The sequence below is a fragment of the Equus quagga genome, chromosome 9 (assembly GCF_021613505.1).
Source record: "Equus quagga isolate Etosha38 chromosome 9, UCLA_HA_Equagga_1.0, whole genome shotgun sequence".
Taxonomy (NCBI): Eukaryota; Metazoa; Chordata; class Mammalia; order Perissodactyla; family Equidae; genus Equus; species Equus quagga.
The window spans coordinates 15,162,548-15,176,214 of NC_060275.1; the positions used below are offsets into that span (position 1 = coordinate 15,162,548).

Here is a 13,667-nt window from a genome sequence, read left to right on the forward strand (position 1 = left end):
CGCTCTGGGGCCCCAGGGCCCTGGAACTCCCTGCTGAAATGGCCTCCAGCCCGCTGCCAGGGCCTGCACAGGCGTTCCCCTTTTGCCATCCTCCTGAGTGGATCTCCCTGCACTGCCGGTGTGTGCACCTCTAGGCCCAGGGGGAGGCAAAGGGGTGGCTGTTTGTGCAGTGTATGGACAGAACTTGATTTGGAAAATGAAAACTTACAGTGTTGGTAACTCCACATGGCAGTGACCCGGTGCAGGGAGGAGGCAGGCACAATGTTTCTCTCCCTCTTAGCCACAATGTTCCAGAAAGGAGAGCAAGAAGAAGGCAAAGCCAGCCCCTAGCACAATCCCTGAACTGTAGTGAGCAGGACATGGTTCATAGAACAATCGAGAGGCAAAGATCAACTGTTCTGCTCCAATCAACCGCGAGCAATTGTGACATCAAGCAAAATGTCAGGCACCAATCCAAAGATTAAAATATAAATATGAACTAGAATAAGGCATGCTCCATTATTTCTCTCTTCCAGTCATGAGCTGATTGTACTTCTCGGGAAAGAAGGGCCATTGATTTTGGTATCCAACACCCAACAGTTCAAAGTATGGTAACATTTTCTAGGTCCTTCTGGCCCAGCTAGGACATCTGGCCTGAAGTCTCACAATGGAGAGAGGCTGTTTCTTCTTCAAGTCCTGTCAAACAACAAGGATTTCCTGGTATGTGCCACACCTACTTTCTCTGAGGATAAAATGAACCTAAGACCTGCCTGTTACGGCACAGGAGGAAATAGGATATAGGGGTGAGGTTATCTCAGAGTACAGTTGAGAAGTTTCTGGATGTTTAATATTAGAAACAGAATCATCTGTCAATCACCAAGTGCTGCATGTTTTAGAGTTTGGAGCATTTCTTTTTCTATTCCAGACTAATTTATATTTCACAGCGGACTTTTGGAATTACCGTCTTAGGTATTTATGCGCTGCCTCATTCCGCTCCCAAAATGATTTGAAGCAACTTATCTCCCTTTAAGGTTAATGTGTTTGAGTCCTAAAACTCTTCAAAATGCTTTTGGTTTTATATTAGCCAGCCAAAACTTCTCTTGGGAAATTGTCAGAGAAAATAAATAACCAAGGAGGGAGAGGCATAGTTAAGCCAGAGAACACTTGGGTGCAAGTGTATTGGAAACATGTTTCTGCTTGTGGCCATCCTGGGGGAAATGGCATAACACTTGAAAAAATAATTTCTAGGGGATTGTTCTGGAGCACAGGGCCTGACCGCAGAAGGTGCTCAATGTCCATTTGTTGACTGGAGCAGAGTTTCCCAATCAGCGAGCTGCAGTGCTATGAGAGGGATCAGGGTGCTGGCGCTCTCAGGCACAAGTGCTATCATTTACTGCGTGTGCCAAGCTGGAAATCACCAGGTCCAGCCCCATCATACACTCCTGGCTGTGGATAGTCCTGTGAGCTCCTCCAGGTCAGGGAAGAGAGCTCGTTTATATTTATGTCCTAAGAACAGGGCATCATGCCTGGCATCTGATAGGCACTAAATGTTGAGCAGAATTTGCAAGGCTGCTTTTTATAGCTTCCTTCAAATCATCTATTAGAATGTTGAGCAGTATAAGATCAAGGACAGAACTATTGATCTGCCAGGTGCCAGGTTGACAATAATTTATTAATCCACACTGGAGGGATGCTAAGTCTAAATAGGAGGACACTTTGGAGGGACATGACAATATTGCTCGAACACCAGAAAGGTTGTCCTAGGGCAAGCTGGGAACCAATGAATGAAAAACCAAGAACAGGTCAGGTTCTCCCAAGTACGGTATCCTGGGTGAGGGCGTGGGAAAAGGCACATTCTCATTAGGGCTGGAATCAGGGTAACTGCACAGTTTTTCTGGAAGAGAATTTAGTAACATGTATGAAAAGTCTTAAATATGTACAGAAACTTTGACCTAGGAATTTCTCTTCTAGATTTTGGTCACTGAAATTTAATCCGCTTCTCAAAGATATGTGTACAAGAATGTTCACCATAGTATTGGTTATCATAGGGAAGCATTTATAACAGCATAAACTTTCAACAATCAGGGCTTAAATAAATCACAATATAGCCATTGAATGGAATATTATACAGCTATTAAAATGGTGATATAGAGCTATATTTATTTGAATGAAAATATGTTTGTACTATATGGTTAAGTAGAAAAAATCAGGATACAAATGGCACCATTTTTAATTTGATAGAAATATATATATTATATTATATATAGAGAGAGAAAGAGAGACAGAGACAGAGGGAGACAGAGAGAGAGGCAGAGAAATTCTTGAAGGATATATACCAAAATGCTAACGGTGGTTATCTCTCTAGGTGGCAAGAATAGAACTAATTTAAAATTTTTATTTTTATGTTATTTCTAAACTTTTAACTATGGGATATGAGATATTGTAATAATGGTAAATTAAGTTAGAGCTGATGAAAACATGACCCTGCTGTTCATGAAAGCAGTGAGCTTTCTGCTGCCCAAAGTGCTCAGATAGAGATGCAACGGTTACTTGGCTGAGTGTTGTGGGCAGAAAGCTGGAACAGAAGAGGCTAAAGCCACTTGCAACTGCAGAGGCTCTGATTCCATGGAGGAAGATGGTGACGTTGGAAAATGTGCATAAGTTCCTCGGACACCTTGTCAGGCAAATCTGGTTTTGCAGAAATAATATTTAAAAATTCTTTACAAGGCTTTCTTGTTGTTGGTGATGAGAATATCTTTTCAAATCAGAAGCTGTGTTCTTAATATTTGCCCCTTTCTATGACTTCCTAGTGAGCAACATAATAACAATTGGAATAGTCTCGTTTCGTTCACTGCTTTGGTAGACAATAGCTTTGTCTGTGGCCCTGAAAACAGAAATAGTATTTGCCTCTCATCCCACTGGGTACAATGGAAGCTCCATGAGGCCAGGTATTTTATTTTATTTTTTTTGTCCCAGAGCCCAGAAGAGTGCTTGGCACACAGAAGGCACTCAGTAACTATTTTTGAATGAATACATGAATGTTGGCAGAGTAAAACAAGCAACTTGGAAGAAGGCTGCTCTGTAAATACATGCTTTTTCTGTATTCATTTTAAGTACTTCAAAAACCTGAATTTGTAAACAGAATTTCCAAACAAAAATTCAGTCTTTTTTCATGTGATTAAATTTCCAAATTACTAACATTCTTTAAACGCCAGATATGGTCTTTATACAGCCATATATTAAAAAATGAGAACTACAGATTATGTTCTAGATAACCACCGTTCAATAGAACTTCGCGCGACAAAAGGCACGTCTACATTCTCCAATATGGTAGCCACTGGCCATATGAGGTATGTGAGCACTTGAAATGGGGCTGGTTGAGAATGAGGGGCTGAATTTTAAATTTTATTTAATTCTCATTAATATAAATTTAAATTTACATATCATATATGACTGGTGGCTACTATATTGGACAGTGCAGCTCAAGATCAAACTTCTTATCTTAGCACACGTGACAAGGTAAATACAATGTGTTTACCAAGATACTCTATATAAGCATGGTGCCATTACTACAATCTAGATTGACTCTTGTACTGAAAGAATGGATGGAAATAGACCCAGGAAACCAGGATGCATAACAGTAAAGTATCTTTCAGAAATTAAAAAAATTTCTTTACCACACAGCCTTCCTAATCTCCAGTAGTCCTGCTACATTCTGGACATTCCACAAATGTGTTTGCGTCCAAAGTAAGGTTTTACGAGCTACAAGATGCAAAGCAATGATCTGTGCAGGGCATGCTGTCAGTATTACAATGAAAAGTGCAATTTGCATGAAAAGTATGATTATTTTTATTCTAAGTGCCCTTTTATTAGTTGACTATTGTACAATACTGCTTTGGTAATGTTAGTTATAAATAAAGGTTTTCTATTTGTTTGTTTTTGCTTAAAGATCCCTGTTACATTATCTCCAAAGCAGATAACAGCATTGAGGAATTAAGTGAATGCAGAACTAAGACAATCATTCAGAAGAGCCACCCCACGGCCTTCCTCAGAAGCCTTCGGGAAACATCATGCAGTGTCCTCCTTTAAACTGAGTGTTTATCTTCATTCTTTATGTTACTGATATTCAACTGTCCTATGGCCATTCTTAGCAATATAGATGTTCCTGTAGGTCAAAGAATGGAAAGCAACTTCAGAGAAAGGCAAAAATGGAAGGAGAATGCAGGTAAACTGAATATATTATTGTGGAATTAAATTGAAAAAATTGTTGTTAGGTTTATTAAGAATTATAACCTGGGGCCAGCCCAGTGATGCAACGGTTAAGTGCACACGTTCCACTGTGGAGGCCTGGGGTTCGGGTTTTGCGGGTTCGGATCCTGGGTGCAGACATGGCACCGCTTGGCAAGCCATGCTGTGGCAGGCGTCCCACATGTAAAGTGGAGGAAGATGGGCACGGATGTTAGCTCAGGGCCAGTCTTCCTCAGCAAAAAGAGGAGGATTGGCAGCAGATGTTAGCTCAGGGCTAATCTTCCTCTAAAAAAAATATATATATAACCTGTTGATAAATGAAGTGCAATCATCTCATTATAGCTAAGCTGTTCTAATGAAAAATGATGCAGGCTCTGTGAGCTGAGGAGTTGAAAGAAAGATTTCCTGGATTCTCAAGATCTGGTAGTAGTGCTCCTTTATTCAGAGAATAGCATGGAGTAGCATGGGGACAGGACCCATGGGCAGTAAAGAGCTGCAATGGGTTGAGGGTAGGGCTAAATTTATAAGGCACAGGTATGTGAGTTATTTCTTTACAAGACAAAGGAAAGATCATGTAAAAAAGCCATCAAAAGGCAGCCGGCTCCGTGGCTGAGTGGTTAAGTTTGCGTGCTCCACTGCAGCGGCCCAGGGATCGGATCCTGGGCGCGGACATGGCACCGCACGTCAGGCCACGTTGAGGCGGCGTCCCACATCCCACAACTAGAAGGACCTGCAACTAAGATATACAACTATGTACCAGGGGAGTTTGGGAAATAAAGCAGAAAAAAAAAAAGCCATCAAAATGGTATCAGTGCAGGCGGGGTCTGGTTATTGGGTGATCCTATAACTTTGGATAGGAGTCAGGTCAGATCAGATCAGGAGGTTCTATGCTTCCTGGAGGATGATATAGATCCATCTGTAGGGCAGGATGCCTTGACCTTCTCACCCTGGGGCAGGCTTGATCCTCATCATAAAATCTCCCCTGAACCCATTTGGCCCCAAAATCCTTTGGGGATATGGACGATGGCCAACCTTCTGTAACTACTTCTGGCTGAACAAGGTCATAGAGCTGTCCCTAAATGGGGCCATGAGGGCACAGGAAGGAGGTTCAGTGGACTGGAAGGTTGGGTCCATGGAGTCCAAAGCTGACAAGGTATACAGGTCCTCTGGAGATGAGAGAATCATTTGATGAGAAGTGGTCTAGGAGGCAAAAACTTTGTTGACATGCAGAAGACGAACAACGAAATAGATAACAAATTATAATAAGAAATACAAGCAATATGATTAACCCAATGAATAAGGCTTTGATAGTAGTCCAGAGACCTGGACTTGACCAGGAGCCCAACCAATCATTTAGGGATAGGGTAGGGTCAGACATGGATTTAATCTGGTGGCTCATATCAGGTAGGAAGCCAAAGATATTTTAATGGTGGTCAGGAATATAGACACATCGTTCGGTTTTTAGAATTGCACAAGTGCCCCTCTGTGCTGCCATCAAGACATCCAGTGCCATTCGGTTTTGGAGGACTGGCTTATGCATTTGGGATACTTCTAAATTGAGCAGTGAAAGGCTATGTTGTGTATTGTTTAATGCCTTCATGGTAAATTTGTTTAGGGCTTCCACGTGCCAGATGACACTTTCGATTCCTAACTGGGAAGGAAAATTGAGGCAAGGTGGTCATAACAGTCGAAGACAGAATGAGTCCAGTGTTGTTGCAGGTTGGGTAGGTTAGCAAGAGGAGATATAGTAAATGCAGTTATACCTTGCATCCAGATAAAGCCTAGGGTGCATTGTCCAATCCATCCAGGTGCTAGCCAAGGCCATAAGTTGGAGACACATAACCACAGAGTGCCATTAGGGGCTAACTGACATGTGTTGGGCCATCTATCCCAGTATGTTTTTTTAAGGCTATGATATGAGAACACATATAATGGGGAATTTGTGCCATAGGTCGGGTGCTATTAGGCCATGCATCACAAGTGTGATTGCTTTGTTCCCAACATAGAGTGGCCTTTTGACTGAGTTGACCACTTTTGACTGAGTAAGCCAAATATATTCGTCCCAAGTTTGATATAGTCCGTCCTGTGTGTGTCAATAAGTTGGGGACTTTACCTTAGGAACTTGTTGTTTATGATCCACCTGTGACAAGGCAAATTTACTTAGTATTTGGGCATTAGAGTTGAAGCAAAAGGTTTGATTGTGGCCAGGGAGATCCCAAGTATCAGAGACAGATGCCACAAGGAGACATTATGATTAGTAACAGATGAATCTTGTAGAAGAGAAGAGCTAGAATCTAAAATCCATGAATGTGTACTATAGCTTCTACTGAAATGTAATTTTTCTCCTTAAAATCACCATCATTTTTACAAAAGATAGCCAAATTAAGATGAACTGATTTGCAAAATAAGTGTAGTTTCAACTTGGTCCAAGTATTTACATAAGTGCAGCAAGAATAGCAATTGATTACATAGACTCTTTTAAATCTGCTTTGCTGGAATTTTTTAATGAAGAATCTTAGCTTGAACTTTAAAGCCTCTGAGGTCAGAAAAGCCAAGCCAAGGACTTGCCATCAGATTTTGCCTGTAATACCTACATATTTGGGTGGATTCCTCTCTTTTTGAGGTCCCTCAAAATATTTTGAGGGTCCTTGCACCTGCCAGATAAGTGAGCTTCCTTACTTACCAGGTAAGTTTGCTGGAATCTCTATAAACAAGGTACCAGGCCAATATTTCCTGTGGCTAATGTTTCAAGTGGCTTTATTCCAGAAAGTCAACCTTCACTCCTCAAAGGCTGTATTGTCATATCTGAGTCTGTATGTTTCTCTCAAATATGACATTCCAGTCAAAGCCTTCATTATATAACCAATGTCTCCAAATGTGTCCTGTTATAAGGAGAACAGATTCTTTTTGAACTTATGCAAATAACTATATTGCCATGAAATAAGCATATTCACTCAATCACTGAGTTTCCAAATTCTGGAGGGATCAGGTAGGGAGAAAAAGAGAAATGTTTCAGTTCTGCTCACAAAGATATAATTTCACCACGTTGCTATCAGTCATAGTTAGCATAAAAGAGAAAAAGATTTACTTACATCTGAGACAACAAAGCAAAACATCAAACAGTCAATAATATTTCAAACAAACGTCATAAAAAATTAAAATCATCCTCATCACTTCCTACAGTCTTCTATAATCGATTCTTGATCTTAACCTTCTGTTAGCAGATACAGATCCGTCTGTAGGGCAGGACACCTTGACCTTCTCTCCCTGGGGCAGCCTTGGTTCTCATCAAAAATACCGTAGATTTGGTGACTCATAAACAGTAGAGATTTATTTCTCACAGATCTGGAGGTTGGGAAGTTCAAGATTCAGTCACCAGCAGATTGGATGTCTGATGAGAGCCTGCTTCCTGGTCCATAGGCAGCCATCTTTTCACTGTGTCCTCACATGGCAGAAGGGGAGAGGGAGCTCTATGGGGGTCCCTTTTACCGGGGCACTAATCACATGGGTGAGGCCTCCACCCCCATGACCTAATCACCTCCCAAAGGCCCTGCCTCCTAATACCATCACAGTGGGGATTAGGCTTCAACACATGAATTTGGGAGGGACACAGTCAGTCTATAGCATGTATGTTTTATAGCTTCTAGGTCAGTTTTGATCACATAAGAGCTGCATGATAAATACTTGATGGTTGATTGTTAATAACATTGTATAAAAGTTAGAACGATATTCATTCATTTGTTTGTTCAATAAATATTGAATTTACTGAGAAGGTATCATGAGGCGAGTGCTGTCCTAGGCATGAGCAGACATCACTGAAGAAGACACGCCTGGTCTCCCATCGGCCTGGGGCACAGGTTCAGGATGACTTAGTCTCCTCCTTTTGGCGCCAATACTGCAGAGTCTTCCTAGGTTCTTCAATACGTCCTATCAAGTGTATATATGCCACTGCTGTTGCTTTACAACTGTGCAAACACATCTGAACAGGCCTCTGCATCGAGGGACACAGTTACTGGGGCCATCACAGCGGGCAGCTGTGCCCTGCTAGCAGCCTGGTTGATGCCTTTGCTCACTAAATTTCTTATAATTTCAGTTATCTTCTGCTATCATTTCCACACGGTCCACAGTGTGTCTTATTGGGGGAAGCTGTATCTTTACAGTAGTGGTTCTCAAATTTTTGGCCTTAAGATCTTTTTATACATTTAAAAATTATTGCAACTCCAAAGGGCTTTGGTTGATGTGAGTTCTCACTCTATAGTTATTTACTATACATTTAAAAAAATATTTATTAACGGGGCTGGGCCCATGGCTGAGTGGTTAAGTTCGCGCGCTCTGCTTTGACGGCCCAGGGTTTCTCCGGTTCAGATCCTGGGCGTGGACATGGCACTGCTCGTCAGGCCACATTGAGGTGGCATCCCACATGCCACAACTAGAAGGACCCACAACTAAAATATACAACTATGTACTGAGGGATTTGGGGAGAAACAGCAGGAAAAAAAAAAGACTGGCAACAGCTGTTAGCTCAGGTGCCAATCTTTAAAAAAAAAAGGAAGTTTCCTTTGTAAAAAAAAATTTATTAAATCATTTAAAAGCAATAATAAATCCATTGTTTTTTTACACAAATGACATGTTTTATGAAGACAGCTATATTTTCTGAAACTAAAAACATCTAGTGAGAAAAGTGGCATTGTTTTACATTTTTTGCAAATCTTAATATCGGGCCTAATATCTCTTTAACGTGGAACAGCTGGATTCTCACATCTGCTTCTGCGTTTACTCTTTTGTAATACGTTGTTTTAGTTTAGGTACGTGGGAAAAAAAAAATCTGGCCTTGTACAAATATGTGCTTGGAAAGGAGAGGAGAATTTTCATGTAATTGTGGATATTCTTCTTTGAAATCTCACCAAAGGGAGACAAGTAGCAGTTTCTTAAGTTTAGTTGCAGTGTGGAATCTGAAACTCTATCAGTGAAATTTTCCTGCTCAGTTGCATTCATCCGTTGGTCTATCAGACACTCTGAGTGGATCTTTCATCCATGTCTGTGCATAATTTTATAACATCATGCACTGACTATTTGGAAAATACTGGTTCACAGAGTTGTGGAGATCTTCCAGGTGTCTGCCCATTTCATTATACAATATCAAAAAACCACATTCATTAATATCAACACCAATCTCATCTGAAAAGTAAGTGTTGGAAAGCTGTCAAGCTTATGAGGCCTGATACAAGATTTTTAAAAATCTAACTTTTTCTGAAAAGCTCAAAAGAAACAAATCCTGGTGGTTGCCTTTCCTTGGTGTGACAAGCTCGCTTGGTCCATTTTCACAAAAATGTCTGCTGAGCAGTCAAGTCTGAATAACCATAGTTGCCACCTGTTCTTTCAAGTAAAAAGAGTGTTCCCTGAAGAAAGTGGTTAGTTTAGCTCACCACTCAACGGCACAGGCGCTCTTCCTCGAGATGACCACGGTGCTTGGACACACTGCAGAAGTGCTTTGTGCCCACTTTCCGCTACATCACACAGAATACTCACAAGACATGCTGAAAGGCCAAGATTTAACGCAATTAGTAGTTCGTATTGCTTTATCATGGAGGTTCTTATGTAAAACCGGCTTTCTTTCTTTAACCCATGACGGATGGCAGTGAAGGATACCGTGCGTACCAGCACAGTTTGGTGCCACTGCCACAATTTGTGCCAAGACTTCAGCAGTTTTATCCTCCACTGCTTTTGTAGCATCAGTGCAAATGGCAACATAGTGAAAAAGGCAAACAACATTTTAGTATTATTCCAATAATAATTTTGACCCTGCAGACCTCCTGAGAGGGCCTTGGAAACAGCCAGTGGTCCATGTCATCACGCTTTGAGAACTGCTGTTATGGGTTGAATGGTGTTCCCCTAAAATTCCTGTGTTGAAGCCCTAATCCCAGAACATCAGAATGTGACTGTATTTGGAGATAGGGCCTTTAAAGAGGTGATTAAGGTAAAACGAGGCCCTTTGGGTGGTCTAATACAATCTGACTGATGTCCTTATAAGAAGAGGTGATCAGGATGCACAGAGACACCAGGAGTGCGTGTGCACAGAGGGACAAGCATGTGAAGAGGCAGCGAGAGGATGCTTATCTGCAAGCCAAGGACAGAGGCCTCTGAGGAGACTGCCCTGCAGGCACCTTGATCTTGGCCTTTCAGCCTCCAAAACAGAGAAAATAAATGTCTGTTGTTTAAGCCCCTCAGCCTGCTATTTTGTTATGGCAGCCCTAGCAAACTGACACAGTCTTTCTCACGCCCATGCTGTGTGTCAGGTGGCTTCTGCAACAACTGCCCCTTGAAAACCATTCCCCCTCCTCTCTGGCGGATTGCTCTGATGCTTGTGTGTACGTGTCCCACGCTCCTTCAGAAGGAGCCTGCCGGCTCTGCTTGGTGTTTACATTGCACTCTGTCCACATTTTCATTACAGCTCTAGCCTAGGCACTTTTCCACTCATATAACTGCTTCGTGGCTTAATTAGGAGATCTTTGAGTTTGAGGACCAATTCAATTTCTCCCCCACGGCCTAAGTGCACAGCGCAGTGCTCAATGTGTATCTATTAAATGAGTAGAGAAATTGACGCAGCGTGCCTTGTGTTCAGCAGCTCACGGAGGCAAATCACACTCTTCTCTGATAGATTTCTGTTCCAGGATCTCCTGGCCCAAGGCCATAACTTGTATAATATTAGTTTGGATGCCATTTTAGCAAATTTGTTAAAATTACCATTTTATAAGAATGTATTACTCTTCCTAACATATATATTAAACATTGAGCCACAAATAAGATTTCCTTGTGCACAGTTTGAAAGAAAATTTTAAAATCTCACTTCTCATCAATACTTCAGTTTTAATCATTCATTCTTTCTTTTTTTCAAAATTATGATCTATCTCACTAACATTTTTCTCCCCAAAGAGAGTTCTTTGTTCCTCAGGCAAATTTATAGTTCTGTATCAATGGTAATGTTTTGGCTTTTTGTCTTCTATAAATTTATTCATTAATTCCACAAATATTCACTAAGTGCCTCTTCTGTGCCAAGGACAATTTTTGGTGCTAGGGATGTGGCAATGAGCCAAACAAAATCTGTACCATCACAGAGTTCACAGTCCAGTGAATAAATTATGACCGATCAAACTACTTTGGTATAAAATTCAAGGGTATATCTTTTGTCTTTGATTACGTGTTCTGAAAAGTTCTCCCTCAATCTTTAGCAGTAAGTGTTATTGGCACAGATAATATTTTGGTGCTATCTTATGTAGATACCAAGGACTCAATCGTTACCCACTGTGTCCGTAAGAAAAATAGAAGAGGCCACAGCTTAACAGTAATTTAATCATTCTAAAATCCCACTCTTATCTTGCGAAACAGCAGACTGGGCAGTTTTGGCAAAGTTCACATATGATTGCACGTGATTCTCCAGAACTCAATTCCAATCACCAAGGATGATTTCCTAATAATTTGAGATAGTATCAAAAGATGTCAATGTGTCGATTTAATGGGACAAGACAGAACTGGACATAGGAATTTTAAGGGAGGGATTTTTTTAACTGAGCAAATACTTATGAAAATAACTGAGCAAATACTTAGGAAAAGCAGCCTTCTTAGATCTGTCCCTAATAATCACAACTTAATTATAGAGGACCAGATAAAGCACTTACTAGAGAGATATAATTAGTGTCATTAAAGGGCCTCTCAGGAGTAATGGGAAGAGAAAGAAGGGCCCAAGAAATTACATATAATGACTCTCCTCTCCTTATTTTTTGCAAGTTAATAACTCTTACTCTAACTTTCCCATTTCTTTTCCTTGTCTGTAGGCCAGAAGTTAGCCTATTTATACGTGAAAACAACAGCTAATCCCCTGGGCATGGAGTGGGGAGCTTAAATCATACCACTTTAGCAAGACCCACCATGCTTCCCTGCCTTGGTGACTGATGTCTTTCCTAGGATGCTTTTGAATCACAAGCAATGTGAGCCAATATCTACAAAGCTCCTGATGCTGCATACGTTGAAGGCAGAAGAGTGGTTTGATAACGGACTGTCTAATAGTCACCACCAGATGATTCCTACGATCTCCTGTGACCTTCAAAGTGGGCCCATATACCCTGCGGGAAGTATAAGGAACTCCACTGGGATGCTGGAAGGAAATAATAGAACTTCTGTTTATACTTTATTTTTCATCTCATCCTTTTGTAATTTCTATTTTTGTGTATGCTTTACGATATAAATACCATATAGGAGCTTATGTCTATAATTTATAAGTAAATAAATGCACATTGGGGTGCATGCTCAAATGTTTGATTGATGGAGCATACAATCAAGCTTGGTGACACCATTCTGATCAGTAAGGGTAGAAATATTTCAATAGAGCAAGCTAGATGAAACCCTGGGGATGCCATAACAAGAGCAGCAGACCACTTTGCCTTCCCTGCCTTGGTGTAGAATGGTGTAGTGGGAAAATGTTGCCGACCCTTCCTTAGGGTCTAGTGTTCTCTTCAGTGTGGAGTTACGGGAAGTCCCTCTTTTGGGGCTCTGCCATCAGGTCTCATGACATGTCGAATTAAAGGACTTCCTGGTGCTTCACTCAAATGTCTACCTGGAGTCATTGCCCTCAGCTCTAACTTGTGGAGATGTATCTGCCCTTCTGTTTCTGCTGCTTGGAAACTGCTAGAACGTGCTGCCTGGCCACCTTCGAACTCCATCCCCACTGCTGGGCACTGACGCAGAGGCATCCTTCCCCAGGCCTTGTTGGCGTCTTGTTTCAAAGAGGCACAGAACAATGTCTCCTCAAAGCCAACGGGCTCTGGTGTCCTCCTGTCCCATGGGGCCTGAACCCCTGCAAGTGCCCCTGCAGTTTGGTGGGAGTGAGACAGCAGAGTGCCCCAGGCTGGGCTGGCCACACAGCTGAGGCCCACAAGCCTACCAGCTGCCGCATGGCAGAGGTGAAGCATCTCTGCCCTTTTCCATCTCTAGCGAGCATCCCCAGCCTGGGCCCAGGTTGAAACCCCCTTTTTGGTTTCTCCCTTCAGGTCCTCACAATGGCACCCTGGTGGTTGGCCCTGAGGGTCAGGCAGCTTGCTGTGTTCAGGCTCATTCATTGCCTCTGATGCTAACTTTTGTTTGTTTGTTTGTTTGAGGAAGATTAGCCCTGAGCTAACATCTGCCACCAATCCTCTTCTTTTTTGCAGAGGAAGGCCAGCCCTGAGCTAACATGCATGCCCATCTTCCTCTACTTTATATGTGGGACTTGCCAAGCGGTGCCATGTCCGCACCCAGGATCCAAACCGGCGAACCCCGGGCCACCGAAGCAGAACTTGTGAACTTAACCGCTGTGCCACGGAGCTGGGCCCTCTGATGCTAACTTTTAAACATTAGTTAAGCTTTTGGCTCTTTTCCAGAGACTTCTCACCAGACTGCCTGAAACA

At 42.0% G+C, this 13,667-nt stretch overlaps 1 long non-coding RNA gene across 1 annotated transcript; it reads left to right on the forward strand.

The window, feature by feature from the left end:
* The first annotated feature begins 546 nt into the window (after positions 1–546).
* On the forward strand, positions 547–13,456 carry LOC124244959 (uncharacterized). The gene is made up of 3 exons (XR_006890157.1): positions 547–699; positions 3,929–4,204; positions 12,060–13,456. It is a non-coding gene; the product is annotated as an uncharacterized LOC124244959 (long non-coding RNA).
* Positions 13,457–13,667: the final 211 nt, after the last annotated feature.